The sequence below is a fragment of the Dermacentor silvarum genome, chromosome 1 (assembly GCF_013339745.2).
Source record: "Dermacentor silvarum isolate Dsil-2018 chromosome 1, BIME_Dsil_1.4, whole genome shotgun sequence".
Lineage (NCBI taxonomy): Eukaryota > Metazoa > Arthropoda > Arachnida > Ixodida > Ixodidae > Dermacentor > Dermacentor silvarum.
In genome coordinates, this window is record NC_051154.1 from 16,592,145 (window position 1) to 16,606,212 (window position 14,068).

The window sequence follows — 14,068 nt, forward strand, 5'->3', positions numbered from 1 at the left end:
CGATCATGAAACCCGATTAGTAGATGAAAACTGGAGTTTGTTTAAAACTAAATTTGCCGAACTCATAAACAAATTTGTACCCGTCGTAACAATTCCATGTACTAACACAGTTCCTTGGTTTAATAATCAGCTTCGGCGACTTAATAACATAAAGAAACGCCTTTACAGGCAAGCTAATAAACATAAAGAATCGGCTTCCTGGTCCCGGTACAAATTTTGTGACAGTCAGTACCAATCGCTGCTAAAATCAACCCGCCGTAACTTTTTCACTCACGATCTGCCATCAATGTTAACCAACAACCCAAGAAAGTTTTGGCGCACAATAAACCCTTGTAATCATCCTGACATCACCCTTTCAAATGCTACCGGTGACGCGATTCCCGAGGACGAGTGCGCGCAGGTCCTAAATAATTTCTTTTTGTCAGTGTTTACTCGAGAGGACGTTACGTCATCGCCAACTGTAATCCCTTTTTCAGTTAACTCAATGCCTGAAATAGTTATTGACGAAGCCGGTATCTTTTCCTTACTCAGCAAACTTAAAACGACTTCAGCATCTGATCACCTTGAATTCAATAACAAGATACAAAAAAAAAAAAAAATGTTGCTCAGGGCATTCATCGCATCTTATCTGCTCTTGTTACTAAGTGCTTGTCGTCTGGTTTAATCCCTGAAGACTGGCGAATCACTAAAATAACACCCATCTTTAAATCTGGAGATCGTTCAACCCCACTTAATTATCGCTTCTCGGCCTTTTGGCTAAGATCAAGTTTGTAGTTTCTGTTCTTATCAACCCCACTTAATTATAGACCAATATCATTAACTAGCACCATTTGCAAACTTATCGAACATATAATTCACTCGCAGGTAATTAACTATATGGAAGAGCATAACATCATTTTCAAATACCAACACGGCTTTCGAAAGGGCTACTCGTGCGACACGCAACTTGCCGGGTCCGTTCATGATTTACATTCCTCCGTGGACGCTGGCATACAAACTGACTCAATTTTTCTTGAATTTTCCAAAGCCTTTGACCGTCTGCCTCATCACAGGTTGCTAATCAAATTAACACAGGTTAATATTCATCCGCTTGTGCTCGCATGGATTAAAGATTTCCTTTCAAGAAGAGTCCAATTCACATCCGTCAATAACAGTTCCTCATCCCTTGGGAAAGTGTACTCAGGCGTTCCTCAAGGCAGCGTCCTGGGCCCCTCGCTTTATTTTTATTTTTATTAATGATTTGCCTAACACAGTTTCATCCCAAATCAGGCTCTTCGCGGACGATTGCGTGATCTATCGCAAAATTTCGGGTAAAGATGACGAACGGGCACTCCAGACTGGCCTGGACTGCGTAACCTCTTGGTGCTCTAAATGGTTAATGTGCCTTAATACTTCTAAAACTAAGCTTATGTCCTTCACTGAATGCCCTAATCGCATTTCCACCTCGTAATCTTTAATTAATACTGCAGTTGAACTTACTACTACTTACAAATACCTTGGTGTTTACCTTAGTTCAGACTTATCCTGGATTCATCACATCAACGTCATACTCGCATCTGCTAACCGCTCACTAGGTCTCTTAAAACATAACTTGAAGCATGCTCCATCGCAACTATGTAAACTTGCTTACATCACCCTAATACGACCTAAAATCGAGTATGCATGTGCCATTTGGGACCCTTACCAAGCTTACTTTATCAACAACATCGAATCACTTCAAAACCGCGCAGTTCGCTTAATCTTTTCAGGGTATACTCCCGTCATTCTAGTGTCTCAGCATTGAAAATTCGCGCAGAACTGCCAGACTTGTTGCAACGACGCACAGCTTCACGGTTATCACTGTTTCACAAACTTTATCATCACCCATTGCTTCATGACGACTTCTTTTCTTCACCAGTTGCCATCCTTCCCAGACGTGACCATCCTTTCAAAGTGAAGCGTGTTGCGTGTCATAACTTAAACTATTCGCAATCATTCATTCCACGTACAATCGTTGACTGGAACGCACTGCCATCACACATAGCCACTGTCATTGATTCTGTTAAATTTCATGAACTAATAATGACGGAAGTTGCGAAGTGAAAATAAAACTATCGCTATGTTTATTGTATAACTTCGGACACATTGTTCTCTCTTTGTTTGTTGTTGCTTCTTCCATGTCTATCTTTGTGTTATTTGGAGCTAATATTATTTTGTGATATTTGTGTTCGCTCATGCGTTGTTCTTTCCGCGTTTGACTAATCCCACTGTATAACATATTTTGTTGTATTGAACACCCCCTATGTAATATCCTCCTGCGCGAGGGCCTTTAGGGGTATTTTAAATAAATAAGTAAATAAATAAATAAATAAATAAATAAATAAATAAATAAATAAATAAATAAATACCAGATTTCAGAAAGATACAAGTACCATATACAGGGTGTCGCAACTATCATGCACCATGCAAGATTTTAAAATATGCAAATGCCACGTAGATGGACAGAACCAAGGTAGTGTTGTTTGCCGTCGCTTGGACATACTCAGATTATTTTTTTACATTCCACCTAATTACGTAAACCGGCTTAATTAATAATCAACTTCTCAAATATTATAATTAGATGTAAAGGGTCAATGAGAAAATTGGAGAGCAACATGAAAAACTCCCGATACAGATTTCTGTTGCTCAATACGTGCTACATAAAAGTGTTTTTCGAAGCGTGAAAGAAGCCCGCGAATACACGCAGAATTGCCGCGCGACTGGCCGCTCGAGGCACTTCGCAATTACAACGCCACATATTTTCCTTAAATGATCTTTCTCTTTGCTGCAAAGGGTCGGGAATGTGTACATAAATCTTGCAGACGTCTGAGAGGTAGACACAAGAGAGAAGAAATTTATTAAATATTGAAGCCAACTTGGCCTCCTTGGAGAAAGAGGAGCTGTTGTGGCTAAGGCCGTAATATAGGTACTATCCAGGCTTCGCATGCGAGCTCCACAGATGGCGATGGTTCAGAAAGTAATGTTAAAAAAATCTTAGAAGTTCCGAGCACGTACATGGCCACCGAAGACGAAGACTCGATCGGCCGCACTTGACGTGTCTCGAGAAATCGCGCGAGTCCGTGCGTTCCGAGCAGGCTAATTGCGAGCAGAAGAAAGCGATCATGTCGACGGCAGCTCGACGCGGCACGCCGGCGCATCGGCTCTCATCGAGAGAGCCAAGGAGCAGGCAAATACGCTGTACGGAGGCGGCATGACGTCCTTCCCGCAGCCGGCCTGGCCAGTCCTCCGGACGCCGGGAGCGGCCCAGGAAGGCCTCGGAGGCGACTACGCCGCCACAACAACCACAGCTCCTGACGGCTCCATCCTGGGATTTCCCGTGACGACGCACGTACTCCGCGGCCCCGGCGCCAGGAGGGCACGGGGCATGATGCCCTCGGCTGCTGCTGACAGCGGCGCCGCGCGGTCGCCGTATCTTGAAATCGATCTGCGATGTGGGCGAAGTGCACGCCCACGCGGGCCTCATCTTCAAAGCGATCAGCGATGGGGACAAAGTGCATGCGCCGAGTGCCGGTAGCTTCGTATGCGCTGAGCTTTCGACGTTTAGTTCGCGTTGAAGCCAGACGAGAGCTGCTTCTGCTGGCGCGTTTTCACAGCGAGTTTTCGCGGTCATCGAGCGAGATGTGTTCATGTTTTGATTGATTGATTCTGGGGTTTTACGTGCCAAAACCAGTTCTGATTATGAGGCACGCCGTAGTGGAGGGCTCCGGATTAATTTTGACCACCTGGGGTTCTTTAACGTGCATGTTTACCTGTGCGCGCGTCACACCGTGCTTGTCTATTTATTTATTAAGCGAATGTTTACAACTTTATACGGCCCATTAAACTACTATCCTTGATTCGTATAGTTCTCGACTAATTTGCTATCGCAATCGATGCGATAGCAATGCGGGCGAAACTGCGACTTTTTTTCGCCACCTTAGTTCTTGACGCATTTTAAGCGCATCGTCTAACCTAGCCTAACCTAACCTAAGAGTCCCATATTATTGCGATAGCAATTATAGGGACACTTCAACCGGATTTCTGCCGTCGGCGTCGCCGTCGCCGTGAGGTTCCGTATAGATAAAATCTTCACCGCGCGCCGTATGCCGGAGCGGAAGCGTGCGGGGACGCGCGCTATCACGGAGAGCGAACGCACTCAATCTTCCACGCGCAAGCAACGAAGCGGGAAGCCAGCGCCGGAGGGAGCGGGGGGGGGGGGGGGCGCATTTCTACTCTGCCAACAATCGCGCTCGTCGCTCGCCGCACCGTCTCTTATCTCCACACGGCTCTGACCTTTATGCACTGTGCATTCGCCGCTCAGTTTCTGTTGAAGCGATAAACCGCACGTACCTTCGCCCGCTGCAGCGTATGGGCTTGCTGCCAGCGTTTTGACAGTCGTTGTCTGCAGTCATTCAGTGTGATCTATTCATGTTTGTTTGTGCGCGCTCACACCACGCTTGTTCATTCAGTTAGTGATAGTCGGGCCACATTTTCCAACGCACGCTACACATGTAATGCTGCCCGGATCGGCAGTGCAGCGCTACAGGTGTGTCCCTTCGCACGCGCGCTGCCCACGGGAAGCGCTTCTCATCAACACCACCGTTTCACACACGCCTTCTCGTGGTCATCGAGTCTCTCTTCATGTCGGTCTACTTACGCCGCAGCACACCTGCTTACTTAATCAGCTCATGTTTACTACAATTCATATTGCTATCAAAGCCGCTCACCTTACTTCGTATGACATTGCTGTGTTGCTATCGCATTCATTGCTTCGCCCTTAGGGTGAAACTGTGACATTTTTTCTGTTTACCTTTTCAAGGTGGCGCCGCTGCGTGGACGTCGCGACCATTCACCTACCTGCCCTCCCACCTGTTTGTTGTGACTGTTTCTGAGTTTCCCTGGCAGTGTCACCCCGTCCTTAATATAGAATTTTGTCATGCGCAAATCAGCGTTCTGTAGATCTTTTTCTTGTCCCAATTTTCGCGCTGTTTTCGTTCTTAACAACGAGTACAAACTAGCCAAACAGCAAGCTCTCCTCAAGTTTATGTACACAATGAAAGGCATCTGCAGAGACAAGGGAAAGTAAAGGGAGAGAAAAAAAAAGGAAGGGGGGGGGGGTGCTTATTATGCGTTTCATAAACAAGTCGCAATATTTTCGGAATGCTTTTCTTCCGCGCAGCGTGGTCGACGATTCGGTCAAGTACCAGGAATGCGAAGCTCTTCGACGACACGTAGTCTTGGTGGGGAGTTTTAAGCACGCGCTCATCCCATCTTTCTCTGTATACAATTTTTAGCGCTGATCCCCCCTCGTAAGTTACGGTATGAGTATATGAGGTATAGAGGCGAACCTTGGGTGGGACCGCAGTGTACTGCCTGCGGCAGGCGTCGGGCAACACCTTGCTGCTCCGAAAGCGGTGCACTCCTTGCGCCCATTTGGGTCCTAAACATTGGATTCAGGGGAGAGGGGGGGGGGGGGTTCTACAGCTGAAAAAAAATTTTTGTTCGTCGCCTCTCTGTCCACGCCTCAAATATGTTTGCAAGCAGCAAGTTCAGGCTGCGCATTTCTTATCCACGGAGGATCTCATCAGTGGTGCACTTTGTGTGCGCAACGGTGACAAGCACAAAGCAAGGGCTGATCGTTTACAGAGAACGACAAAGTCATCATTCATTTAATGGATCATTCATTTAACGAAGAAAAATCTGCGGCTGCTTCATACAGTTTTTTGTACGCTTGTCAATTTTCCTTTCAATAAAGTTTTTATCTCTCTCCATTCTAACAGAGTCCTACAATGATTTTATTGAAGGACCACTGAGTCGTGCTCCCTCAAGGGCTGCAGAAGCGCTAACCTTTCCTTTTCTCATGCAGAACCACGTCTCTGAAGGACTCTGACTCCAGTGATCGCTATGTGCCTACAGTCATAGTCATACACGCCTGGGGGTGAGCAGCGACGCGGATGAACTTGTGTGTTCACTTCGCAAACGCCTCGACACCGGTCCTCAACGAAGCTAAGGCCCCGATAATTTCTGGAATCTTACTAAATACAATAGCCCGTCGGCTCGCGCCTTTCTTTCTTTCAACGAATGTCGCTTTTTCCACAATCAGGCGCGATCCGCACCTTTCGCCTATTTGTTCTTGGCGCGTCGGCGAAGACGTTCTGTGCGTGTGCAAGGGAGAGGGAATCGCTCCCATGGTAACCCCCCTTTTCCTTCGGACTGCGTTGCAGGCGAAAGCAGACGCCCGTCACTTCCCGCGCGCTACCCGAGCGGCAGCGCCGCGCTGCGGGCTATTCGCCCAATTCTGAGGACACTAACTACTCTACTAACCAGCTGTTTTATATTATTCTTGACTATGGAAGAAGAAAAGATTATTGAGTTTGTTTGTATAGCGCCTCCCTTTGAACGGTAGCAGACATAACGGTCACGTGATAATCGTTCGGGCTTCGCTTCTGCACCGATGGCGGACCATCCTAGAAATTCAAAGGACGACGAATTAGAATGGATAGAGATCGAAAAATCATTTCGACAAGAAGATGCTATTGAGACAGTGGACCGGGCCACTCGCATGAAAAATAAATTAGCGGCCAACCCATTTGTGCCACTGGGTAAGTCCTCACACGGGCAACACGGATGTCTCTAGATCTGGCTAAACCAATTGTTGTGGCAAATGTGGTCTTCGCAGGACTTCTGGCCACGGTGACGGCGTTGGGTTTCGGTCTGAAGACGATGATCACGGGTCAGTCGAGGCAGTCACAGATGATGATGCGTACACGAGTTGTCTGCCAAGGACTGACGTTCGTAGCCATACTTGTGGGCATCGTGATGGGAGCACGCAAAGCGCAAGAGAAACCTCAATGACTGAGCCGTTGTTTCTACGAAGAAGAAGCTTTCTAATGGTAACCGTCTCGCTCGCTTTTTTCTACGCTTGTGGTCTGTTGCCGCATCTTCTTGTGTTGCCAGTGAATTGTTTCTTCAACTAAGCTTTGTTCACTGGATTCTCAAATTGCTTCGGAAAAATCAACCAATATTATTTGACAGCGGATTAAGGTATGCAAGGTATGCTTACAGGACGCCAGCACACCTCGCCAGGTTTTCTGTGTCTGGGGGGCGCCAACATATTAAAAGCGGGAAAACGTTCTTTTTTTCTTCTGATATTCTTCGTAGTTTAAGCCGTAAATGTATACGAAGGACAAACAGAACTCAGGTACGAACGTTTTTTCACTTTTTACCTACACGTCAAAGGTGGAACAAATGCCTGTATGCATTTAAAATTTATAGAACACAACCTCTGTACGCTCATGTTCGCGACCTGCCGAACAGGCTAATTTCTGTGGGCTGCACTATGTCCTTTGCTTCATTTTATTGTACATGTGTTTGATTCTTTCAACAGAAGCCAAGGCTAATGTCCTTGTAAGGCTGTGTATGTTGGACAGTGCTTTTTGCAGACATTTCTTTATGCCGAACATGAGTCCATGTATATATATTGTCAGCTTTGACTCATAGTTCACTGTGATAGGGGAGATACTTAGCTCTGTTTATGTTTGAGGTAGCTTATTTGCAGTTATGTGTCTGTTGTATGCCCTTCAGGAGCCAATTAGTCGGCTAGAATGGCAATGAGGTGGGGGGATTGCAGATGGTCCAAGAGATGCCTGATAAAATTTATGAAAGAAACTTTACTTTTTATAACTTTATAACCATGATTATACACTAGAAGTTGTAAAGCGTTGTCTAGGGAATGTTACACCGCAATAGTAATTTGCTAAACTGTAGTAACCAAGATAGAATCAAAGTAATGATGCGAGGAGGTGAGCCACCCTCCTGGTAGCGTTATTCACTTATGTTGTCTTGATCAGTGCTTACAAGTGACATTTCCTGCCTTCTGTCACGTTGGAGCCAAGGGCCCACCTGCTGTTATTTTGCGAGGACTCCTGTCCCTGCGACACCCACTTCCTTTCTTTTGTCACCTTCCTTCTATTGCTACGTGGCACATTTCCAAGTGTGCTACTGCACGCTCTGTTTCAGGAGAATTCTTGAGTTGTTCCCACTGGTGCTTCATTTTTATGCGCTGCAGGCGGCATGCATGTGATGTGGAGGTATCTAATGCTTGGCATCATCTTAGTCGTGCCCCCAGTGACTGCTTCGATGAGGAGAGCATGAGGGATTTTTTAATTTTCAGCTGTTGTTCTTGTGTAGATCAGTGTAATACTTTGCAGCCAAAATCGTTTTTGAATTATCTATGCACAGTGGTTATCTATTTGCAATGCCCAAACCGTGTGAGGGGCCCTTTAAGGTGGTGCAGTAAGACAGACCCCTGTTTAAAATTCTTATTTAAACTTTATTTTGTAGCTTTACTGTGTGAAATAGAAGCAATATTTTGTTTGGAATGCATTTTGTTATGGTCCACGCTCATTTGTAATGAAACTTTGAAGTAATGGTGAGGATGCTTGAAGTATATACACTAGCTAAGCACTCTTCTTTTGAATGAAGAGCTTTCTCTCTTTCACTCTCTCTTTCTCCTTGAAGGGATGAAGCTGCCTTACTTAAAATTGAAACAAAAACAAAGAGATTCATGGTCATGATTGAATTGTGCATTATTTTGACTAAAGCATGTATGCATGGAGCAGTTTGGAAGTTAAAGTGGTTTGTAAGAAAAGGCAGCAGCCAGAAATTTTTTTCCAAGGGTGAGCAGCCAGTGACAGATGTTTTACATGAACAGAAACTTTGTGCTGTTGGCATCAGGATAATTAAATATAAAGGGCAGTGGCACCACTAAAGCGACAACCACATGCACATGATATTCAAGTGACAAGCGATGTGACAGGCAGACCCTGTCGCGGCATGTAGCAACCACATGGACGCGACAACTTAAAAAAAAAAAAAGTTGCGACAAATTTACATTGTTGTCCAAGTAAATACAATCATATGTCTGTAAGAAAATCGCAAATCTGCCACGAAACACTTCCGCTGCTCTCGGTGGCGTCTCAGGCCTAACAGCATCAAAACAAACAACTGATCTCAGTAATAGCCACAAAACATAGCCGAAACTTTTCCCTTAGTGGGAGGTGGGATGCGATGGCTGATTTTATTATTTCATGCTATCACAGAGGAGAGAAAGTAGCAAGGGCAAATTGAGAATGGAATGAAGCTGGCATACTGGTTGCTACCGTGTAGTTACACACAATCACATGGTGACTGATGGAAGCTGCCACGCAGACTTTTGGGTGATAAGGGAAATTTTCTGGCTGGCCAGAACAGTGGCGTAACCAGAAATTTATTTCGGGGAGGGGGGTGTTCTCTGCGAACAACTGCCACTCCTCCCCCTCCTTCACCTCTCTCTCTCTCTCTCTCTCTATATATATATATATATATATACATACATACAGGGTGTTTCAGCGAACACTTTCAAAAATTCTTCAAGTTTACCTGTGGCAGATAGCCGAATTCTAGTTAATGAGCCAGTCTACTTGAAGCGGCGGACATGCGCAAGAAATTGAAATGCATAATCAACTAATTAAAAAATTCACTAATTATTTTTTTTACTAATTACCTGATGGCCCATATTGCAATCTACAAATTGTAGCCATGTAGAACGCAAGACGGATCCACTTGGAACGAATTCTCGGGATGACACCAGTTTTGGGATAATAATTCCCAAACTTTGCGGAGAAATGCATTGGCGTTCCAGTTAATTTTGTGCTTCAATGCATAAAGCGACGTTTTGTTAAGAAACTAACTGGAACGCCAATGCATTTCTTCACAAAGTTCGGGAATTAATATCTCGAAAGCGGTGTCATCCCGGGAATTCGTTCCAAGTGTATCCGCCCCACGAACTCCACGGCTACAATTTGTAGATTGCAATATGGGCCATCAGGTAATTAGTTAAAAACTTAATTAGTGAATTTTTAATAATTAGTGGATTATGCCTTTCAATTTTTTGTGCAAGTAACGTCCGCCTCTTCAAGTAGACCGGCTCATTAACTAGAATTGGGCTATCCGCCACAGTAAAGCTTAAATAAATTTTGAAAGTGTTTGCTGAAACACCCTGTATGTATATATATATATACACTTTGCATAAAATCATGCTATCTTCCTTAGGCTATTTTAAAAATGATATTAAAAGGAAACTAATATTTCGTTTACGCATTGATGCATTTATATAATGTATGTTGATGACCTAGCTGGTACATGACTTGAAAAAGCAAACAGTGCTTTCCGACTTGTGGTCATGCTGTGTTATTCTATATTAAAAAAAACAGGAACGAATGCTCTTCTCTACATTTGCTAGGCGCTCAAAATAGACATAAAGAGAAAATTGATTTCTCCTGTATTAATAAATTACACTTCTGCAATAGCGAAAAAACACTAGTGTTACTGAAAAAAAAGAGGCTTGGTAAGCCGGAAAAGGTGCAAGAAGACTGGTGGCGCTGCCGCCTTCAAGTTCCCACACCACTCGTCGTGATGTCATGGATTTTAATAGTGTCTGCTAGCGCCTAGTTTATTGGCAATCGATAAAAATTGTGTTTTAAAACATTGTGTTTTAAAGGAGCCACAAATTGAACTTGACATGTTTTGGGAGCTTTCACTGAGTCAACATGGTGAAAATACAGAAAAATACTTTGAAATACGGGACATCACAGTGCTGTACCGGTGCTAAGGTTTCAGCTCGAAATTGAAAAACTGGAACTTCAACCTTCATTTGCTCTAATAATCAAGCTTTTATCGTGAAGTTAAGGAAAATGAAGTTTTCGATGAATACCTTATTAGTCTAGGTTGATTTAGTGTTTCTCTTTAGTGTCCCTTTAAGGGTGGGAGAAATTGATAAGTCGCATTCACAGTGGAATACTGAATTGGTTTTGGCACTGCCTTGTCTTTCACTGTCACCACATGACAGTAAAAGTAATTCTAGTGAATTTCTAGACAACTTTAGTTGAGGGCAAAATTGAAGCTGTACAGTATGACCGCTTTCATCAGATGACACTCACACAGAGTTGTAGCAGCTGAAAGCAGCAGCACCTAGCAGCACCACTGATATAGGCCGTCGGGTGTGACGAATGCGGTCATCTCACGATCTAGCTCATTCACGGCAATTTGCCAAGATCCCGAGCAAAGATCTAATAATGAAAAATAAGTCACACCATGTAGGCAATCCAGAGTGTCATCAATGCATGGAAGTGGGTAGACATCTTTCTTTGTGATCTTGTTTAGGAGACGATAGTCCATGCAGAATCGCCAACTGTTATCCTTCTTTTTGACCAGAACAACAGGGGGAGCCCACTGGCTTTAAGAGTGCTCAATATTTCCCTTGGCAAGGATTTTTTCAACATCTGTGTGGTTAACTTGTCTCTCAGAGGGCAACACTCGATATGGGAGTCGGCGAACAGGAGTTGCATTGCCGGTATTTATGCAATGTTTCACAATCGTGGTTTGACCCAAAGGGCGATCGTTCAGGTTGAAAACATTGGAGTAGGAATCAAGGAGGTTATGAAGCTCTAGGCAGCTTCGAATTGTTGGGGTGGGAGGTCGGGCGCAATCATCTTGGCAATGTCGTTGGGCGAGGCAGATGCAGAATGCACAGAACCAGCGCCGATCGAAGACGGCTTCACAAATAGAGAGCAAATATGGCACTCACGGTGACAATGTGGCAAGAGACATGCCTCGAGGAAGTACTTGAGTGCACAGTCCAAAATTGATGATGGGAAGACATGTCTCATTGTCTGCTACGGAAACGACAGTGTGTGGGAAGAAGACATTGTGGGAAAGCAGGACTGAAGTTGTGAGAAGAAGCACATATGCATGAAGTCTATAGTCTCCATCACATACAGGTGGACAGGCTAAAACTGATGAAGGTTGGTGCTTGAGGTGCGAGAGAAATAAAATCCGCAGAACAAAGCTAAGTTTTGGCTTGAGCAGGAGGGTCAATGGAAAGAGGTAGGTCAAGTTGTATAGCACCAGCTGACCAGTCAATCAGTGCAGAGTGGGAGACCAAAATGTCAAATCTGAAGATCACATCATGAGGGCAGCGCTCTAGTACACTAAACAAAACAGACATGTGGCGGCTGGCCACACTGACACGTGCAGCGCACATTCCAAGCACAGCCGGAGTTCCACCGTCGGCGACCTGTAGCACATGAGTTGGAGCAGGAGTAACCACTTTCTTCAGGCGTGTTCGAAGCTCCACACTTGTGATAGAAAATTGCGTGCAAGTGTCTATAGTGCTGTAACTGGCAACCCGTCCACGTCCAGAAGGTTCTGATCAGTAGGCAGGGTCAAAGAGGAATTTCATGGTGGGTTGCTAGAGCAGCATCACCTCCAGGAGCTGCCCCAGTTAGTTTCCTGTCAGAGAATGGCGAAGGTAAGATGGGGACAGGGAGTGATGCAGCTGGGGTGAATGGTAGCGGGGACTGTGTGGTGATGGTGAACGGCTAGTCTCAGAGGCAAGAGCTTTGCCAAGTGCATCTTCTAAATCGGCAGAGGGTGCATGCAGGCAAGGAGTCAGTGGGGAGTGGCGGTAGGTGGCGAAGGTTGGTCGAGAGTGCACAGGCCAGGAACTTTGCCGGCAGTGGCGAGAGATGTGGCCCACACGTCCGCAGTAGAAGCAGATGGGTCTATCATTGTGTGTGCGCCATTCGGCAGGGTTGTGATAGCTCGGGTATGCACTGTACTGGCTTCGATGAACAGGGACAGAGGCTGCAGACAACACGAAGTCAGGACGGTTGGCGGAGCAGGTGGACAGCAGACCCACATTGGCTAACTCTTGGCGAATGACTGATAGGATGAGGGACGTGAGCAGTCAGGAATCATCAAAACAGGGTGTCGCTGGAGTGGCAGGAGACGCTGCTTCAATTTCTCGCCCAACCATATATACTACGTTCTCGGAGTAGGAGGGCGCACGCGGAACACGAAGATCTTCGCACGTTTACGAAGTAGCGGTATTCAGTAGGCGCGTGAACTGCTGTACTATGCGGCGGCTTTTTGCGTCTTCAGAGTGCCGACATTCGGTTTTGATCTCAATGACCGTCAAATTCTTGTACACAAGAAGGTTAAACGTGTCATCCGTGATGCCTTCTAGGACGTGGCTGACTTTGTCTGCCTCTGTTATCATCCATGTTGCGGCAAAGAGCGAGAATGTCCTGGATATACGCCACGTACGATTTAGGGGGCATCTGTGCAGGGGTCGCAAGGTCCTTCTTTGCAGCACGTGGGTAGCCAACGGGCTTGCTGAACAAATCTTGAAGCTTCTACTTGCACTGGTCCCAACTCGTTATCTCTTCTTCGTGAGTCTCGAACCAGACATGTAAGTTTTTTTAAGTAGAATATTATTTTAGCCAGCGTAAGCGTGATATCCTACATGCCGTACGCACTGGCCCGTTTGTAATTCTGCATCCAGTCCTCGACGTCAATGTTGTCAATCCCAGAAAACATCCCAGGGTCGCGGGGCGGGGACCATCGTTTCTCTCTCGCACCCGCTTGTCCTCGCGCCTGCGAGAAAGAAACGATTGTATTCCTAAATAAACGCATCACTGTTGTGATGATTCAAATATAATCTCACTATCAGGGAGGGAGCAGTATACCTGACTGGAGCAGTACTTTTTTTATTTGGGGTGTTGCTACGCTGCGCTTTGTAACACCCCAACGACCACCGCTTCGCGTCAGCGCTCGGCACCATGGTGCACAAACGCGAGCAGTATCCCCTTGTTTACACCACCACAGTTCACCGAGATCAAAAGCTGTCATGCCACACCACCATTACTGCAAGGATTTTCACCACTAGAACAAACGCTACATTAATAAAGTGCAGCCGGTGTGGGCCAGACACTGCCAGACATTCAATGCGCCCTAAACGATTTTTCGCTCCCTACGCACGTAGGAGCTGCGCTCGGCAAGGTCACTGCGCCCGGTTCTGTAGATAAGAGAGCAACGCTCAGTAACTAGCAGCCGGCGTGCGGCCGCGCAGACCAGTGTCTCAAAAGTCCTTAAGCGATTATGTCCCTAGGCACCTACGAGCTCCACGATTGCCATGACAACACGTGTTAAGCGGAAGTCATGTGATCCA

General features: G+C 45.7%; 1 pseudogene; it reads left to right on the top strand.

Annotated features, from left to right (window-relative positions):
• Positions 1 to 736: 736 nt before the first annotated feature.
• LOC119437938 (U2 spliceosomal RNA) lies at positions 737 to 832 on the top strand (annotated as a pseudogene).
• The last annotated feature ends 13,236 nt before the right edge of the window (positions 833 to 14,068 follow it).